Raw genomic sequence first — 21659 nt, 5'->3', positions numbered from 1 at the left:
TCCATTTGAGATGATACCACACTGAAAATCAATTATAGATACAACCAATAAACAAATACCAAAAGAAGAAAATTAGCTCTGAGGAAGCTCAGAGGAAGAGTTGGTGCGAGAAATGCCTTTTCCACAGGGCACAGTGGCTCATGCCTGTAATCCTAGCTGAGATCTGAGGATCACGGTTCAAAATCAGCCCCGACACAAAAGAAAATCGGAAATGGAACTGTGGCTCCAGGAGTAGGGCAGTAGGCTTAAACTGAAGAGCTCAGGGACAGAGCCCAGGCCTAGAATTTAAGCCCCACGAACAACCAAAAAAAAAAAAAAAAAAAAAAAAAGAAGTCGTGCATCTGGTAGAAATAACAGAGTCTGGTTGTTATGAAACAAATGTGTGAAATTCTGCTTTGCAATTACTCATTGTATATACATGACTGGATACAATTTTGGTGCACTGGGATTCCCTTAGACTAGGAAATAGGGTTTTGTAATTTTGAGTCTGCTATGATAGTTTTCTTTCATGAGCATAGTTGATCTAGTTTTATTTTATAAGCATACTTGATCCTCTTGTTTTACTTGAACATTTTCCATTATGATTGTCATCTACAGTCATCCTTAGGCCCTATGGACTACACTAAGAATAAAATCTGCACTAAGAATAAAATTTGTCACCAGTCATGGGGGCTCATGCCTGTAATTCTAGATGTTCAGGAGGTGAGATCTGAGGAACGTGGTTCAAAGCCAGCCTGGGCACTAAAGACCAAAAGACTAGAAAACAGGAAGTGAGACTGTGGCTCAAGGGGGTAGGGTGGTAGCCTTGAGTTGAAGAGCTCAGGGGCAGCAACCAGGGTACAAACCCCATAACAGCCCCCTCCACCCCCAACACACAAAATGCCTTTTCTCAAAAGATCATTGAAGGAGAAATAGTATTTTTAAGATTTTATCCATGGAACAAAGAGAAAGGCATTCTGGGATAGAGAAGGCATTGTGTATGCTTGGGATGAGATGTGTAAACCAGATTTGTCTGAGGTGAGTGTGTTGCACTGATTTGGATACGGTCTTTAGGTCTCCTTTGACTTCCTGCCTCCCTTTGCCTCTACAGTGACTTGCTTCCGTGTTCCACTGTTTTCAAGACCTGAGTCTTGAAAACAAAGGTACTTTTCTATTGCCACATACATTTTTCTTCTCTCTGTCCAAGACTCTCAAAGTATGTTTCTAGTAAGGACACTTTTTAAAAATTTTTTTTATTTTTTTATTGTAATTAATAAAAGGGTTACATGTTATTTGCCAGATAGAAGGTGCATTAATTCACATACATTGATACCCTTTTAGATGTCTTGGTACCCTTTACCCTCCCCCCCATCCCCCCCTCCACCTTGGTTGTCCCCCCTTCCCTATCAAATTTCAAATATTCAAATACAAATAAATTCAATATACCAGATAACAAAGTGAGGTACTGTAACAATATGAGATACCCAAGGGACAGCAAAGGAGATGAGAGATAACATAGTACATTAAGGACAACAATCATTCGTTATATGGCTTGTTTCAATATCCTGGAGGTCCTTTCAATTAGCTTCATACTATATGGCCTTATGTATCAAGGTTTTGCTCTATTGCAGATCTCTGCTAGTAGAACCCAAGGTTTCTACTGGTTATGACAGATGAGGGAAACCATTGAGCCTAAGTTGAGTAAGGACACTTTTTGAGTGGAGAAACCAGCCCAGATGAAGAACAGACTTCTGTGTTCCTTTAAATTGCTATGAATCAATTTACTTGGGGATAGTTTTTAGCACTAAAAGTCCCAGGAAAACTGGGATAGGTTAGTGTATCTTAGTTTCTTGTGACAGAAACAAGCTGTTTTGATTACTATAGCTTTGTAATGGAGTCTAAATTAACAACTGTGTCTTGCATGACACTATGAAATCCAGGTGCTAAAACTTTGGTCTTAAAATATTCAAGTTTATTACATTGATTAATACGTATCTATGATATACAAACCCTTAGCCTAATTTTGATTATGTTTTAAAAATTAAGAGCCTGTGGTTGTGTAGAGATTCCCTTCTTGAATAATTGTTTCTTAAACACGTCATTTGAAATATGACGTAAAAATCAATGTTAATAAATTGTTTAATAAAAAATAGGGCTGGAGTTTTCCCCAGTGCTTGCCTAGCATTAAAAAAAATAATAAATTCAAGTTGAAGATGTGCTAGCTAACATCTTCCAGGAATTCTCTGTAACCTTATTAGAAAACTAAATTCTTTGAGATCAAACAGCAAAATGCAAATTACCCCCTGGTGGTGAAGTGAAGGGAGAGATTAGCTGCTTCTTGCTTCTAAACAACTACAACTGTCTGGCTTAGGCTCACAGAACTCATCCTTAATGGGTTGGTAATGTGTCCTAATGTCCTCAGGCAATGAATGTTTTATAGACAGTACTTCAAAAGTTCTCACCTGTTTTAGATTTCTATTTGGATTGGTATACATGGGTGCCCTTTAGCAAATTGAAGTCTTTGTCTTCTTTTTGTAGCCCAGACAGTCCCAGCCCCCCAACCCCCCCAAAAAAAACCCCAGCAGTCTATTTTGTTGTTGACTAATCTAGCTCACCAGCCTCTTACAAACAAGCCAGTCTAGCTTATTCAGTTAGGACTTGCCCTCTAAGTCTTAAATCAAATTGCACTGTATATAGATAGACACTGGATATTTTTCCCCAAAAAATTTTGGGGGAAATATACCCATTTGTGTTTTTACTGGAATGGAAATAGAGCTGAACAATCAGCATAAATTTAAGTAGGATCCTATCCTAGCCCAGAAGGTAATAAAATTCTGCTTAGCTTTTTATTATCAATAGGAAAGAGTTCCTGAAATAAAAAAGATACTGAAACATATGGATATGTAGTAGAGAATATGAATTAAGTTGTTAATTTTAATTAAATGAACAATTTTGATTGACTTTTATAAAATAATACTTTCAATTCTATTTTTAAGAATAATGAAAATTTTCAATAATCTATTGATGTGCTAGCAAGGTTCTAATTTTATATCCATATTTTTGAACTATCACTGAAGTCATATACCACCAGCACAATCTTAAATTTTTAACTGCAGAAACAGATACACATAATAGAACCTGCCTTATATACCTATTGATTTTTTTCTTAAACAAAGTGGCTATAAATAACTAAAATGACATATATTGTTATCTATTAAACCATTACCACTATTACCTGTTATATCACTTAGAAAATGCTATCTTAGACCTTTAATAGTTTCTCTGTATTTTCTACCTGATAGATGTTTATTAATATCACCATAACTGTACAAATTTAGTCCTGCCCAATTCAAAGCTTTGGGGAAGAGGAATGTCAGCATTTGATCCCTAAAATTGAAATGGCACACAACCAGTGGTTGAGGCTGGTAAAGGCACTGAAGGGAACAAGGCACTCAGCAGTGGACCTTTTTGAAGAATTGTATAATTTGTGGAGGGGTTTTGGGGAGGGAGTCACCAATGGAAAGACTATCGAACTTTTCTATTGAATTCCTTCTAAACATTCATCGAGCCACCAAATATTTATTGAGAAGCTGTTATGCACTAAACTCTGTGGTAGGCGCTAGAGATGTTGAGCTTTCTTGAAAGCTGCATAAAAACGAACAGTCACATTTCAGAACTATTTTATCACGCACTCAAACTCCTTCCATAGTGTAAACACAAGGAAGAATTGAGGGCCCAGGAAGGGGGTGAGGGTGGTTTGAGGGGATTTGGTCCTTGTTCCTCTAAAATCTGGCCCTGTCGTTTATATTTCAAAATCAAACTACAGGCTTTCCCCAATAATATTTTTTTTTTACAGTTTTTCCTGCCTGTGGAATGAGAGTAATGAAGTTTCCTTAACCTTTCTGAAAGATTTTGAGAAAGATAGCTAAGTAAGTGGAAGTACTGTAAATTAAACCACTAAAATGTTACTTCTGTTCATTCCTTCATAGCTCTCCTAAATAACATTTAAAAATGTTAAAGTCTAATTAACCCTAGTCAAGTACCCCACAATTGCATGCCTATTTGGAACATAAAAAAAGTTCATCTCATAGAAGAGATGATGGTGATCAGAGACTGTAAAGAACAGAGAGGTTAAATATGGGGAAAAGTCAACCCATGGGTACTAAGGAGTAGTAATATTGAAAGCAGAAGTTCTGCTGTGCTATCTCTCAGTTAATAATAATAGTAATAACATACAGTGCACTCAATAGGCTATTAGGATTTTGAATGTTTTCACAGAAAGTAATGATAAGTGTTTAAGGAGATAAATGTTTAACTTGACTCAAACATCTTGCAATGCCTATATGTGTTGAATCAAGACATAGTACTCCATTAATATACGCCTTTCTTCATTTTATGTATCAGTTCAAAAATAAATTAAAAAAATAAACCTCTCATGTCTCCGGTTACTACATAAAAAATGTAATGCAGCATTACCTTTCCTATTAGACTAAAATACATAAAGTATGAGCTGTGGTTTGGATATGATTTGTGCTCCCAAAGCTTCATGTCCTGGGAACTTAGTTGAAAATGTAGTATGTTGATAGATAATTTCCATAGGAGGAATATAAACTTGATGAGTTCTTACTCTGTTGATACTAGATTGGATATGGGCAAAATAATCTAGTTCCAAAGTCAGTTTGACTTTCTGGGCCCTCTGTTTTGCTTCCTCTTTCACCATATGATTTCTTCTGCCAAGTGGCAATATCCACATTTACCCAGTGATGTCATCTACCCTATTCAACAGTCAGTACCTCACTAGAGACAGACAAAATGAGATCCGACTTTCCCTCTTTTGGGTTTTGTTTAGCATTCAAGACCATCGATTAGATCAAATATCGTTATGACTTATGAGCCTCAGATACTTTATAAAACAGACTTGACACTAAGTGTAAATAACTGATTACTCTCTCCAGGCTGTCCTTATGGTGTCACCTCCCTGTCTCAGCAGCAGTGATTGCAGGAATGTGACCTCGCAGGGTCAACTGACTCAAATCTAGCCTGCAGCTCATCATGCTGTCTTCCTATCTTCTGGCCTGTATTTGTCTCCATCCTAGCATGCTTGTACCCTTTTCCTAAATAATAACAAAAAAATACTGATTTTCAGTATTTTTCTCATAATCTTTTCAGTGTATTTTTCTATACTTTTAAAATATTTTTATTTTTTATGGTTTTTACATACATTTTATATCATTTTGAATAATTTGAAATATGGTATTTTGATGCGTCTCCTGTTGTTCTTTTATCTTCAGGATTACTTTAGCTATTTTGGTCTTTTATGATTTCAGATAAATTTTAAAAAATTATGCAAAGAATGAAAGTAGAACTTTGGTGGGCATTACCTTGAATGTGTGGGTTGGTTTTGGTAGCATAACCATATTTATGATATTAATTCTGCCAGTGAGTGAACTTGGGAGGTCTTTGTGTCTTCTGATGCAAATCTTCCTTAAGGGTTTATAGTTTGAATTGCAGAGGTCTTTCATCTCCTTAGTTTATACCTCGGTTTTTTAATGTTAGAGGCAATTGTAAGTTGGCTATCCTGATTTCTCCAGAAAGACTCCATCTTTCTGTAATCATTCTGGGCATGACTGTTTTATTTCCACCAGAATTTTTCTAGTCACCTCTACTGAGCCTTCACAAGAAACAATCTTTAATCCTCTTTATCAGCACCTCCCATAGATTCCTCTAGCTTCCACACAATGTCTTGTACCCAAGATGCCTCATAATGAAGTTATTTTATAGCAGTAATTCCTGATACCAATTTTTAAGAACTGATTTTCTTTTCTGTGGTTACAATAGACCTCCGTCTTCTGCATAACTTATAGAGGATAGAAATTATTTGCTTTTGGTTCTGTCAGAAGGGAACTCTAAGACTGAGGCAGTTCAGCACCTGGCCAGGCTGTTTATATTGCTCTTCAAACACTGACAGGGAGAAGAAAGAAGAACCTTACTCTGTAACAAGGGGACCCCTGTAGTGAGACACCCACTTGGAATACAGCAGCCTTAGGCCATTATAAAGCGTCTGTATTCGTAGATTTGAGTGCAGTTCATTGTGTATTAACATGACCACAAAATTGACAGGTGGCTCCACAAGAAATACTTCCCTATTTCTTCTGCTGCATAGATAGACCAAAGAAGCAATTACCACCTCCTCTGTCTTTTGAACTATGTCAAAGGTGATTGAGTTTTAGAAAGTCTGGGACTAATTTTCTTTCCTTAGAGGCTATTGCTCATTATGTGAACCTGAAGACTCTCATTGTATTATGCTCAGATCTGAAATATCATGTAAATTAACCTCTATACTTCTATAATCCAAAGAGCCACTGAGAAGATCTCCAGGTTCTCATTAAATGCAAATTAAAAAAAAGTCTCTTAGAAAAAATCATGTTTTTACTTGTAATAAGAGTTCTTTTTTGGTGTGTTCTGATCATCTAAATTCAGAAAATATGTGATTTAAAAGTTTCAGAACCAGGTGTATGGTGGCTCACACCTGTAATCCTAGCTACTCAGTAGGCTGAGATCTGATAGCCAGTCCAGGCACAAAGGGACCTAAGACTCTTATCTCCAATTTAACCTCTAGAAAATGGGAGGTGGGGCTTGGCTCAAGGATAGGGTGGTAGCCTTGAGCTGAAGAGCTCAGGGACAGCACCCAGGCAGAGTTCAAGCCCCATGATCCATACACACACACAAAAGTTTCAGTGGATGGAGCAGTCATAATGTACATGTGTGAAAATGGAACCAGGTAACTTGAGAAGATGAGTAGGATTGGGAGAGATGGAGGATGTTCATGACAGTACTGTCAGTGATCAAGACATATTATATTCACAAACTGACATGTTGAATTGAGGCACCTTTGTTGAACTACTTAAAGATACAAGAAATATTTAAAACATCAGGCTTGTCACCAGACTTCTAAAAAGTCATCAAATTCAGCAACTATAACTTGGGGGAAAATAATAATGAGTTGAAAGTCTGAAACTACCTTATGGTGGTAGTGTGAAATTTGATTAAGAGGGTTGATATTTTTTCCTCGTAGAAGTTCTCTCTCACATCCCCAGTTGCCATTGCATGTGGCATGTGCTTGCTCCAGGGGAAATAATAGAGGTCACTCATCACCTCCTTTCAGAATCGTTTTTGGTTTGTGTGCTCCTCCTTGAGACATTACACTACTGTTACCTGTTGTTGTTAGGTTTATTTGGCAAGCCACATAAAGTGCAACATATGAGGGTAAGAATTTTATCTCATTCCATAAGCAATCTTGCAAAGTTTTTGAGTGGCAAGTGCCATGAAGTTTAAGTGATTGCCTACAGATATTAGACAGTAATGGGAGATAAATTTTTTTTCAAAACTTTCTGACAAAAACTAAAGTTGGATCCTTCTTTGTCACCCTGCACTAGAATTAACTCCAAATGGATCAAAAACCTTGAGGTAAAAACCGACACACTGAAAACTTTACAAGAAGGAATAGGAGATACACTAGGCCTCCTTGATACAGGTCGAAACTTTCTTAATAAGGACTAAAAATCACAACAAATCAGAGAAAGGCTGGATTAGTGGGACTGCATTAAACTGCAGAGCTTTGTATGGCAAAGGACATAGCTAGTAAATTAATTAGAAAGCCTATAAAATGGGAGAAGATCTTCACCAACCATACAACGGACAAAGGCCTCATATCTAAAATATATCAACAGCTCAAAAAATTGAATCACTCCAAAACTAATGTCCAAAGAAACAACCATCCCATTAAAAGATGGGCCAAAGACTTAAAGAGAGTCTTCTCTGAAGAAGAAACAAAAATGGCCTATAGACACATGAAGAAATGCTCGACATCTCTGGCCATAAAAGAAATGCAAATCAAAACAATTCTAAGATTCCACCTCACTCCAGTTAGAATGGCCAGGATCAAGAAAACTAATAACAACAGATGCTGGAGGGGATGTGGCCCGGAGGGATCACTACTACACTGTTGGTGGGAGTGCAAACTCATTCAACCACTATGGAATGCAGTATGGCAGTTCCTCAAAAGACTAAACATAGAGCTCCCCTATGACCCAGCAATTCCACTACTTGGCATTTACCCAATTGTCCAGAAACAAGGGCATACTAAATCCACTAGCACAACGATGTTCATTGCAGCACTATTTATCTTAGCAAAGATATGGAACCAATCCAGATGTCCCTCAGTTGATGAGTGGATCAACAAAATGTGATATTTGTACACAATGGAATTCTATGCTGCTGTCAGAAAGAATGACATCGCCCCATTTGTTAGGAAATGGAAAGACTTAGAAAAGATCATATTAAGTGAAGTAAGCCAGACTCAAAGGAACATAGGCCCAAGAGTCTCCCTCTTTTGTCAAATTCAGTAGAAACTTCAGGCTCTCCTAGCAGAGATTTACAACAGAACAAAATCTAGAGACATAAGGCCAAACAGTATGACACTAAATGTAATGACCTCCAGGATAAAGAAACAAAAGCCATATAATGAGTGATTATTGTCCTTAATGTACTATGTTATCTCTTATCTCTTTTGCTATCCCTTGGTTATCTCATATTGTTACAATATTTCACCTTGTTATCTGATATATTTTATATGCACTTAATTGGTTATTTGAAATTGGATAGGGAAGGGGGGAAATCAAAAAGAGTGGGGGAGAGGGGGAAGGGAAATGGGGACCATGTCATGAGAAAGAGTATTAATGTTTGTGAAGTAATACACCTTCTATCTGGTGAATATAATGTAACCCTTCTATTAATTACAATAAAAAATTAAAAAAAAACTTTCTGACATCTGATAGCCCCTCCTCCCCTTATGGCATCAGGGTAAATACCATTCAGATGTGAAAGAATTCGAACCCACACATGTGAAATGACCACAGTTTTCTGACTAACCAGGGTATGTAATTATTGCCACTGGGAGAAGAGATTGGAGGGAAGAGGTCGGGGAGATTCAAACCCAGAGACTTAAATATGTCACATGGTTCTAAGACTTCTCCCACACCCAACTTCTGCACAGAAGGTATGGCCAATTGTTGTTCTGTGATTGGGGCCACAGCAGTACGGTTTCTCTGGGAGGAATTTCCATACTGATTCGCAAGCTAGAACCCCTGATGCGCAAGCTAGAACCCACTGATGTACAAGCTAAAACCCACTGAGGCTAGCAAGGAGAGAGTTGTTATTGATGCTAAGCTGTAATAAGTACACCAAAGGTTTTCTGAGGTTCCATGTCTCCTGTTTGTATCCGTAACGATGCACATTACAGGACTGACAAGAGGTAATGGATTTCAAGGGTTCATTCTTTTTTCTCAACAAATCAGAGTGAAAAGAGGAAGGTGGCTGGAAATTGAAAGCTATCAAATGACAGTGTCCACACTGGAAGAGAGAAGTAGAGAGAGAGAGGGAAGAGGGGAAAGGGAGAGGAAGGAGAAAGAGAAAAGGAGAGAAAAAAAGAGGAAGAGGAAAACAGGGAGATAGACACTTTAGGGAATGGAGAAAGAAACTCAGAGGACGAGAGTGACAAGAATTCTATTAAAAATCTATTCTATTACATTCTATTAAAAATCAATAAGGGGGGCCGGGAGTTTAGCTTAGTGGTAACATGTTTGCCTAGCATGCACGAAGACCCGGATTCGATTCCTTGGTACCACATACGTAGAAAAAAAGCCGAAAATGGTGCTGAGGCTCAAGGGTAGAGCTCTAGCCTTGAGAAAGTCCAAGGATAGTGCTCAGGCCCTGAGCTTAAGCCCAGGACTGGCAAAAAAAAAATCAATAAGGTACTTTAAATAATGAACCAAAATAATATGATAGGACTCACATCTTTAGCAGTGTTTTCAATCTCGCAAGCAAGATCTCTGAAATTTTCAAATCTTCCTTTCTGACACCTGTGAGAAGATAACATACTGCAAGGGCAGTGAAAATGAATACCCATGAAATTTCATTAAGGATTAGGAGTATGTCTCAAAACGGTGACATTTAGTTCACTGTCTCAAATGCTGTTGGAACACTGGGTGGTTCTTTCTCAGGTGATTTTTCAATCTCGAGTTCTTATTTCTTTTTGCCCTTTCCACCTTTTGGAGGTGGTGCAACGTTGCCACGTCCAGCACGGAATCTCCCCCAACACACACAATGAACACGGCCACTAATAAAAGAAGGAGTAATAGAAATACCGCTGCCAGAAACACCCTCAACAATTTATCCAGAAACATTTCAAGAAAAGGTGGGCCACTATCAATGCTACCTCCATAGCCACTTTCATCACCATGACAATGGTTTCTATTATTGCAGATGCCTTGCGTATTGCAATATTCTGGTATATTTACTTGTATGGAGCAGTTTAAGGATGCACTTCCTATATGAGACATATATGTGAACACACTGAGTTCCATCTTTCACATCACCCGGATCCTCTATGACCATTCCCCAGTGCCCATGAGGACTCTAGTATTCCACCGCATTCTCTCGATACTGAGTAAATTAGAGTGATTGTCTAACTCAGGACGTTCCTCCACGTGCTCACGTTGAACTCTCCCACAGAGAATATCTGCCTGTTCACAAGTTACGTTAATTTTCGAAATCATGACCCATATTCAAAATATGACACGTTTCACGTACCAATGATTGTGCAGTCACAGGGAAGTTGTCAGCCTGGAGTAGTACAACTCCACAAGCCCCAGAGGTGCACATATGCTTCCTACAAAGGTTGTACCCATTCTATTTTCTGAATCGATCTTTACCATAAGGTGTGCAAACTCATTAGGAAGACATGGATGCAACTTACTTTTCTTAAACTGACAAAAGAGATCGATGGATTGACATATAGTATTTACAAGTATAGGATTTGTTTCAGTCCAGACATCAACTCCAACTAAAGGGATATCTATATCCAATGCTGAGAAAATGGAACTTGCTTCATTGACAATGAGAAGGATGTCTTTTAACACTGTTGACATATTGTTTCCGATACGTGTTATAGTTATTTTCCACAAATAGCACAAGTCTCGCCTATATTGTGTATGCCCACCATCCTTCATAGTTACTTTGAATCTTCTAGAAATCATCTCTCTCTTGTAACTTCAGCTGTTTGGCAATTTCTTCTTCTGTTAATACATACCTCATTGAGGGGGAATGTAACTCATCCTTGCCTCTCTTATAAACTAGATGTTCAAATGTGGCAAACAGGATCTTGGGCTTGATTTCATAAAACATAGCGTTTATTTGTAGCGTTCCCTAAAAGCCACCAAAACAGGTGCTAAGTACCATCTGGGAATCTGGGTTTCCTTGCACATACCCCTGGTAATAGCAGTCTTTCCGGACAAAAGGTTATTCCTCAAGGAGAGCTCCCTCGGCTGTGTAGGTGAACACAGAGAAATGTTTGGATTTTATAAACTTCTTGGTCTTCAAGTGGACAATGTGTCGCTGTCCTCCAAAGTACAGGCTATAGGACAGCCAGTCTGGACTCCTCATGCTACTTACTTTTAAGGCTATCATCACCTCTGGGGGGCTTTGATATTGAGTCTGCCCAATCTGGAGCCAACCACAAATGATGAGTAGCAACCCAAACCAGAGCTGCAGAGAAGTGATTTTAACATTCAGCAGGCTCTCCCACTCAGTCATCATCTACTATGAGCAGGATAATTTAGGAGCAAAGGGAAAAGGGAGGGCCTCTTTCTACATGCATGCAGCACTGACTTTGAATGGTATCTCTTCTGTTGGAGTTGATCCTTTAGAATAGCAACTAAAAGAAAAAGAAATGACAAAATAGAAGTGGATACATTGTTAGAAGGGCAGGGTGGAAGAAAAAGGGAATGGTAGGCCTTCAAGCAGATTTGTAGTTGGATTAAACCATGAATCAATATGATTCCTTGGTTTTGCTCTTTATTTTTTGTGTGTGGCAGAGTCAGACAGTAGGCATGCAGAGAATGGCATTGGCCGTTAATTGATAATGCTAGAGCTTAGATGAAGAACACATAATTATGCTATCCTTTAAATTAATTATACTATCCTTTAAATATGAATCGCCCGTTAACCTTCCAAAAAACAATTAAAGCAAAAGCCCCTGGAGTTGGCTGTATTCATAAATGCTTTAGAGATTGAGAATGGGACAATTGTAGTTTTAGGACAGCCCAGCTCTCTCCTTCCCCCCCCACCACCACAAGACTTTTCATAACCTATTGCTGTGTGGAATTGTGCAAAACCTTTCTCCCTAAGTTACATGGAGCTGAGGTTGTAGGGGTCCTATGTCCAGGCCAGAATGGGGGAAAAGTTCAGTGGCAAGAAGATGAGAATTTTTACACAAAAAGCCTTAAAAGTAGATAGTTGTGAATTGTTTACATCCCTGGGTAGGAAATGAGAAAGGACCTCAAAATAACCAGTGCAAAACAGGGATGGGAGGTATGGCTCAGCAGTGGAGGATCTGCATGCGTAGGGTTCAAAAGCTAAGTGATGACACAATAAATTTTATTCAAAGCAAGAGTCTTCTTGGAATGGTGATCGTAAGTTCTATTTTGAAGATGAAATATTAATTTCTACATAGTCACTTCATATAAATGTATACATGTTCATATATGTTCCATTTCAACTGATCAATCATTGATTCAAATTAATTGAGGTGAGATAGGTAAGAACAACAACAAATCCACTCACATTTATTATGTTCTCTCAGGATTCTTAACCTGTATTTCCAAGATAGGAATCCCTCTGTCCCTTTGACATTCCAAAGTCTTAAAGCATCGATTGTGTTCCAATAGGGTTTGAATCTATAACAGTGGATATTCACATTCAATTAAAAACACAAAACAGGATTTGGAAATTAGTTTACCTTGGATCAATAAATGGATTCAATTCAAATGTGTTTATGTTTGATCATGCTCCAAAGACAGTGTATTTAGTTTTTGACTTTATAAAATAAAAAGGAAGCCAAACTAAGTAGAAAGCTAACTGGTATAAATGAGAATTCCAGAGGCAAAACAAGGTTGACATCCGAAACAAAAGGGAATCAGTGAACTCTAGAGGAGAGTAGAACACATGGGGAAAGGCAACATGCATTGGCTATGGCAAAAACATTGAAACTGTTTGCAATTTATAACTGCAACATATACAGCTCCCAATAATCACCTGAAAAAGCAATTTATCTCATGTAAAGACACAGTCACATGTAAGATTACAAATGTGCAAATATATCTCCCAGGAAGAAAAATGTACTAGCATGTAGTTGTGAAAATGAGAAATAGAAGAGTGAACAGTCTAACAATGACATGTAACTTTGACTCTAAGTAAAATGTTAATGAAATGGAAATTATGCAGATTCTATGGTAGGCATTGAGGAGACATAAATAAATGGTACAAAGTTGTCAACTTCATGATGTCGACCATTCATTTTTGGAGAATAACTGGTGTAAAGATATACTGTATACAGCTACTCAGGAGGCTGAGATCTGAGGATCATGGTTCAAAGCCAGCCTGAGCAGAAAAGTCCCCGAGATTCTTATCTCTCATTAACCACTCAAAATCTGGAAGTGGCACTGTGGCTCAAATGGTAGAGCGGTAGCCTTTAGCACAAAGAGGCACAGGGACAGTAACTAGGCCTTGAGTAGAAAAAACAAAAAACAACCAGTAAACTTGAATAACACTTTATATATGACATATCTATGTTTGGTAGATGAACTGAAAATATTCACAAGCCCCATAAGCTCAATAATGTAATGAGACTGTCAAATTACTGAAACTAGTAGATTATTTAGAGAAGACAACAATAGTGAGGGAAAATGAAATCTACTCTGAAGAATCCAACATTTCTTATAGAGTAAGATAATAATAAAAGACGACACAGAATGAGTGCCTGTTGTCTCTGAGACTCAGGATTCATTTCACCCTAATATTTCTTCAATGCTGCATTCTTCTTGCTTTGTTTTTATTTATTTATTTATTTATTTATTTATTTATTTATTTATTTATTTATTTGGGGGTAATGGGACTTGAACTCTGGCCTGAGTACTGTCCCTGAGCTTTTCAGCTCAAGGCTACTGCCCTACCCTTGAGCCACATCTCCACTTCCCATTTTCTTAAGATTAATGGGAGATAAGAATCTCTCAGCTGTCTGTTACCCAGGCTGGCTTTGACCCTTGATCCTCAGATCTCAGCCTCCTGAGTAGCTACGATTACAGGCATGAACCATTGCACCCAGCTTTTATTTTTTTGGTGGATGTGGGGAGTTGGTCATGAGGCTTGAATTCAGGGCCTGGGCTCTGTCCCTGAGCTCTTTTTGCTCAAGGCTAGTGCTCTGCCATTGTGAGCCATGGTGCCTCTTCTAGTTTTCTGATGGTTAGTTGGATGTAAGCATCTCATGGACTTTCCTCCCTGTCCTGGCTTGGAACCAAACTCCTTATATCTCAGCCTTCTGAGTATCTCCTGAGGAGTATAGGAGTGAGCCACTGACATCCAGCTTGCCTCTAACTTCTTTATTGTCTTTACAAATCATATTTTTATTTTAATTAGTCAGCTGTCAAGACTTTTGTGCTCCACCTAGATAGAAACTGTGAATAAGTAAGGAGTACATCTTGTAATTTTGGAATCCATTGCCCTTCAATGCTCAAGGCTTAAGGGCTGGACTGGCAGACTCAGGCACTTATATGCGAAATTCTTGATTATTACAGGCTCTGGATCAACACAACAGAATGAGCTCTACAATGGGCTTAAGAATTTATTTGCACGATTACCAGGAACCTGGTAATAGCTGCCAGTTTGGTGTCTGCCAGGGGATTTACCTTTCCCTACAAATTCATATATCCAAATCCGTGCCATTTCCCTCATAGGATTTTATCATTTTCCTCTCTAGATTTCATCACAACACCAGGTTCTTAAGAGATCAGATTTAACCTGAAACTTTTAATCCTTCATTCATTTTCTGGGGATACTATCACAAGGGAACCACACAACGGACATCTTAAACAACAGAATTATATCGTCAGAGTCTTTTGGGCAGGACATCCAGCGTAACAGTGTTCATAGGTCTATAGTTTTTATGAATAAGCAAAGGAATGATTTATTCTACAGCTCTCACTCCACTTTTTAGAAATACCCTAGTTTGTGCAGCAAACTTCTGATCACCAACTGCTATTCTCTTTCTGTACTACATGTCCCATTTTTTAAAAATATTTTATTTTTTCATGAGTCCTGGGGCTTGAACTCAGGACCTGAGCACTGTCCTTGGGCTTTGTCAGGCCAGCACTCTACCACTTGAGCCACAGCACCACTTGAGCTTTTTCTGTGCATATGGTACCAAGGAATTGAATCCTGGTCTTCATGCATGTTCTCTACCACTAGGCAAGCTCTCTACCACTAGGCTAAACTTCCAGCCTCAAATTTCCAACTTGTGAGGAGGCCAATACTTCTGTGAGACAAAGAAGTTCATTATGTGATGATAAAAGAGTTAATCCAGGAAAATCTATGTAGGGATTGTGAGTATATATACACCAAATATCATTAAACATTATTAGCAAAGAATTAAACATGTATTAGGAAACTTGCTAATGAAGGAATAGAAATAAAAACAATCATGGTAGAAGATTGTAAAACCCAATTTCAGTTATACTTATAATGTTGCTGAGAAAAATTATTCATATTAGCTTTTAATGTTTACCAGCAGAACTTACCAACAATATAGAATAAGAATGGGACAATAAGGGAAGGGGGAAAACAAGATTAGGAGGGTGGGGGAGGGAAACGGGGACAAAAACATGAGAAGGGGTAGCAATGATTGTTAAGTAATGCACCTTCTATCTGGAGAATATAATGTAACACTTCTATTAATTACAATAAAAATAAAGCTTGGAAAAAAAGAAAAAAAAAAGAACAGGACAATAGCACTCAGTAGCCAAGGGACAGACTTGTCTGTGTAGTATACAAATGAGGTCTGGACTGATGATATTTTACTCATTACAGAATGTATCAAAACTATATTCAGAAGATTGAACTTAGAGCAAACATCTCTTTTGACCAATATTCATCAAGACTAGACAGCAGTAAGAGAAGAAAACCTGGAGAAATCACAAAAGGGTAGAAGTTATACCGTATTAATCTGAAAAAGCAATGGTTGGGATGAAATAACAGGGAAATTTCTAAAATATTGAAGTAAATAAAAGTGAAAAGAGAACATTCTAAAACGTGGGATGAAGCATAAGAAATCTCAAAGGAAAGTATATAACAATGTTTGAGGAACAAGAGAAATCTGAAAGGTCTGTTCCCAAATTTAACATCAGGAAGAAAATGACAGAGTATAGCTGAGTACATTTAAAAATAAACAAATATAAAAATATCAATAACACAAATATAGTTTTAAAAATATGGAATAGAGCCAGCTTCTGGTAGCTTATGCCTATAATCTTAGCTACTCAGAAGGCTGAGAAATGAAGATCATGGTTAAAGACAAGATTCTTTTTTTTTTTGGCCACTCCTGGGGCTTGAACTCAGGGCCTGAGCACTGTCCTTGGGCTTTCTCAAGGCTAGAGCTCTACCACTTGAGCCATGACACCATTTCCAGCTTTTTCTATGTATATGATATTGAGGAATTGAACCCAGGTCTTCATGTATGCTAGGCAAGCACTCTACCACTAAGGCCTCCCAGCCCTCTATTTTTTTATTGTTGAGATAATGTATAGAGGGGTTACAGTTAATTCATCAGGTAGTAAGTGCATTACTTCTCACACATTAATACCCTTTCTCATGCTTTTGTTCCTATTTCCCTCCCCCACCCCTCACAGTCATTTTGTTTTCCCCCCTTCCCTTTCATATTTCAAGTAAACAAATAAACATATATACAATATACCAGGTAACAAAGTCAGATACTATAACAATATGAGATTAACCAAAGGACAACAAAAGAGAAGAGAAATAACATAGTACATTTAGAACAACAATCACACAAGATAAATCTCTTGTTTCCATATCCTAGAGGTCCTTTCATTTAGTCTCATCCTATATGACCTTATGTACCTAGGTTCTGAGCTATTGTAATCCTCTGCTAGGAGAGTCCTAAATATATACTAATTATTACAAATGAGGGAAACCATGGAGCCTATGTTCTTTTGAGTCTGGCTTACTTCACTTAATATGATTTTTCCCAAGTTGTTTCATTTCCTCACTAATGGGGCGGTCATTCTTTCTGATGGCAGCATAGAATTCCATTATGTATAAATATCACATCTTCTTGATCCAATCATCTACGGGGTATCTGGGTTGGTTCTATATCTTTGCTATGACAAATAATGCTGCAATGAACATAGTTGTGTTAGTGGCTTTAGAATGTTTTTGTTTCTGGACGTTTGGGAAAATGCCAAGGAGTGGAATTGCTGGGTCATAGGGGAGCTCTATGTTTAGTCTTTTGATGAATCACCATACTGTAAAGCCAAGATTCTTACCTTCAATTAATCACCAAAAAGATCCAAGTAAAGCTTAGGAATAGCACCTAGTCCCTGAGTTCAAGCCCCAGGGGACACACACACACACACACACACACACACACACACACACAAATAATGAAATGACTAAATCATAAAACCTTCTTAAGAGGTACAAAGAAAGCCTGTGACACAGGTCAATATCATTTTAGTATTTAAAATGCTAAAAATTCTCTATATAAAAGGAACTTACCTACAAACCATAAAATCCATGTATAAAAGCCCCATAGTACAGATGCTGGCAGGGATGTGGCCAGAAGGGAATGGTACTATACTGTTAGTGGGAGTGTAAACTTGTTCAACCACTCTTGAATGCAGTATGGTGATTCCTCAAGAGTCTATACATAGAGCTCCCCTATGACCCAGCAATCCCACTCTTGGACATTTACCCAAATGTCTAGAAATAAGGACATACTAAAGCTACTAGCACAACCATGTTCATTATTTATCATAGCTAAGATATGGATCCAACCCAGATGCTCCTCAGTAGATAAAGAACATGTAGTATTTGTACACAGTGGAAATCTATGCTGTCATCAGAAAGAAATGACACCACTCCATTTGTACGGAAATGAAAAGATTTGGAAAACATTGTATTAAGTGAAGTAATCCAGATCCAAAGAAACATGTTTTCCCTCATTTGTAATAATTAGTACACATCTAGGATTCTAGCAGTGGATCACAATAGCTCAAAAGCTATGTACATTTTGCCATATAGGATGAGACTAAGTGAAATGAACTCTAGGATCTGGAAACAGGAGGTTTCTTTGTGATTTTTTTTTTCTTTTTCGGGTTGTCACTGTTTCTTTATTCAGTCTCTTGCACTTCTTAACTCGCTGGGCATTCCACTGCACCGCTGTTGATGTCATCTATGATGTCATGGGGGTGGCGGCCATCAACATTACAGCCCACTGACTGGGTTGTGCCCACGATCTCCTTAATGGTTCCTGAAAGTTATTTGGCTAAAGATCGGTGCCTCATCTGCCGGGCAATGCTGACAATCTCGTCAAAAGAGATATTTCCATTGTGTTTAATGTTTTCCTGTTTCTTCCTGTCTCTTGGTGGCTCCTTCAGGGCTTTCATAATCAGGGCAGAGGCAGAAGGTACCGCCTCTATCGGGGCCAGTCTGTTCTGAATGGTCAGCTTCACTGAAACCCTCAGACCCTTCCAGTCACCCGTTGCCTTGGCAATGTCATCGCCAACTTTTTTTGGAGACAGACCCAGGGGACCGATCTTGGGGTCCAGGGCGGACGTGGCACCGACCTCACCACTGGTATATCTGAGGTACACGATTTTGATTTCGTTGGGGTCGAACTTAGGTGGCTGGTATCGGATGAACCTGGATTCGGGATGACCGAAGAAAGTTGCCCTGATTGTTGCTTTTAATGTACTATGTGAAGTTATTTTTTTCCTCTTTTTATTAACCCTATGGTTAATCTCACGTGGGTACTGTAACTGACTTTGTTACCTGGTATATCGTATATCCATTTATTCGTTTATTTGAAATAAGGAAAGGGGAAAAAAGATTGGGGTGGTGTGTGGGAGGAAAATGGGAGGAAAGCATGGGAAGGGGTATCAATGTGTAAGAAGTAATGCACCTACTACCCGACAAATGTAATTGCAACCCCTCTATAGGTTACCCTGACAATAAAATATGATGTTACAGTTGTTAACTGAGCTTGTAACTCTGTATCTTTGTCCTTCAAAGATATGGAGATTTAACTGTCCTTTCCAAGGATTGAGGGTAAAATTCACAGTGTAGTTTCTTCATCTTGCTGAGTACAAGTGAAAGATCAAGCCAGTGTCTTGGTGGAGAAACTGAATTTCTTCAGATAATCCCCCTTTTACTCTTCATTCTGTTTAAACTAGAACAAAGCTTCATGGAAATATGCATTTGGAAGTTTCAGACTAGCTCAACAATATCATATTAAACTTTCATATTCAGCAAACAGGATGGGGGAAAATAATGAGTTGAGGTTCCAAATGTCTAATGTATAAGTCTAGCTCAGTGTGATACCAAGAGGACACGGGATTGCTGTGCCTCTAAGGCAAACCAACAAGGTTCCTTATCTTCTGTTCACATACAAGCCGCAAATTGCTCCAGGAGGAAAACAAGATCATTTCAGAACTGATTTTCATGTTTGAAATTTTGTCCTCAAGGCAACCACAATTTTCAGCTGCCTTTAATTTACAAACCATGGTTTGTAAGAAGCAGCCTCCTCCTCCTCTTCCTCCTCCTCCCTAAGTTTTGGTGCCAGACCTGGAGCTTTCATAAGGGCCTGTGTGTTGTCCCTGAGCTTTTGTGTACAAGGCTAGTGGCTCTATCACTTGAGCCACAGCTCCCCTGGAATTTTTTGTGGTAGTTTAGTGGTATAATAATTTTGCAGATTTCCCTTCCCAGGTTGGCTTAGAACTGCAATTCTCAGACTTTAGCCTCCTGAGTAATTCAGATGACAGGCATGAGCCTGGCTCATAAAAGGAAGGAGCATCCCTGGGTGGGTGTAAGTCTCTTCTTTATCCCATTTTCTAATAAATGTTGCGAAGGAGTTTGGCGGCAAGTGAAATTTTTTGTTTATTGATTTTTAACTACAATGACATGTCAATTCCATGTCATATTCTATGAGTCTACCCCTTTCATCCTCCATCCTTCCCCATTCCCTCCATTCCCTCGTTGTTGGCAGATTTCTATTTTTTCGTTGTTGACTTGAACTCAGGGCCTGACTATGAGATTTCCTGCTCAAGACGAGTTCTCTACAATTGAGTCATAGCTCCACTTTGTTTTCTGATGGTTAATGGGTGTTATTTGTAGTTAGTTGAGTAGCTAGGATAACAGGCATAAGCCACCAGCATTGTTCGTTTGTGGATTTTTAAGGAAATCATGCTTTCTAATAATTTCTTGCAATTTTAAAGGTAATGTGAGAAATTTTCAAATCAATTCTTTACTAATTCTTTCCTGTGTGTTGTGTTTTTATTGTACAAGGTGAGTTTATTATCCCTCAGAAACCCCACATCTAAGATAACCACAGTTTGCACAGATCCCATTGAAGAGGATGGGAATAAACTCAAAGATTTGAAATTAGGCTCTTGGTTCTAGGACTCCAAATTTAGATGAGAAGGGGCATCTAAGATTGAAGCTGGAAGTTCTGCGGTCCAAGGGTCATAATCTGGAATTGAGAATTTTGTTAGTCGTTTTGGGGTTCAGCACATTCCTTTCTCAGGTGAGAACTTCTGCCTCAGCAGAAATATTTTCTGAATATTCTATACTACAATTCCAAAATGCTTCCTAAAGGTGGTTTATCTGCATATAATTCCTAAGAGAACTACATTTTAAAAAGGTGTTGCCCATGCAAAATAAAAAGGAAATCAATCTAGGTAGGAAAGACTCTCAAAATGAAAAGAAAGTCTTTCAACCTTGAGACAGAGAGGGAAAAGTTTCAAAAAGGTTTCTTGTTGGGCTTGGAATTTGGCCTAGTGTAGAGTGTTTGTCTAGCATGCACGAAGACCCAGGTTTGATTCCTCAGTACCACATACATAGAAAAAAGCTGCAAGTGCTGCTGTGGCTCTAGTGGTAGAGCACTAGCCTTGAGAAAGCCCGAGGACAGTGATCAGGCCCTAAGTTCAAACCCCAGGACTGGCAAAAGAAAAGAAAAGTTCCTTGTTCTTGGTTGTCAAATGGTAGCATTGTGGCAGAGCTTTTGTTGTTATTGTTGGTCATGATGTTATGCAAAGACCTTGCATTTTCAAACACAGACGTAATGTATGTCAAGCTTTCCCTCTCCATCACTCTATCTTAACTTCCTCCCTTCTTCCCAGTACAATTACATTATACTTCCTTTTGTTTTAAAGTAGGAAACCAGTCTATTTTGACTATCTCTGTCCTATTTATCACTTTGCAACCCTTAGTATCCAATCCCCCGACATCCCTGAAAAGGACTAACAGAGCCTCTTTCTCTGTCTCATATTAATCAATAGTTTTCTTTGAAGCTCTTTATGCTGTTTTTACATACATTTGCATCGTGTCAAAATTATTAAACTTCTTTGTTTCTAGTATTTTGTATTTTTAAGGTAACCAGTTCCCAGTGTCAATTATCAAGAAGACATATCTCACAAAATTAACTATAGATATACTCATCATTAAAATGCAAATATTAAGGAGCCAGGAGCATGGCCTAGTGGTAAAGTGCTTAC

The 21659-nt window shown here is 38.3% G+C and overlaps 1 long non-coding RNA gene and 1 pseudogene across 2 annotated transcripts in view; one reads left to right on the top strand and one right to left on the bottom strand.

Moving 5' to 3' along the window:
- The window catches only part of LOC150049212 (uncharacterized), a 127468-nt gene that overhangs the window by 3197 nt on the left and 102612 nt on the right, over positions 1 to 21659 (top strand). The gene's annotated exons all lie outside the window — the stretch shown is intronic.
- LOC150049219 (large ribosomal subunit protein uL11 pseudogene) lies at positions 18272 to 19670 on the bottom strand (annotated as a pseudogene).

Source organism: Megascapheus bottae, chromosome 20 (assembly GCF_031878675.1).
Source record: "Megascapheus bottae isolate mThoBot1 chromosome 20, mThoBot2.hap1, whole genome shotgun sequence".
NCBI classification, from domain to species: Eukaryota; Metazoa; Chordata; class Mammalia; order Rodentia; family Geomyidae; genus Megascapheus; species Megascapheus bottae.
The sequence above is the reverse complement of the archived record's forward strand: the minus strand, read 5'-3'. Positions and strand labels throughout refer to the sequence as shown.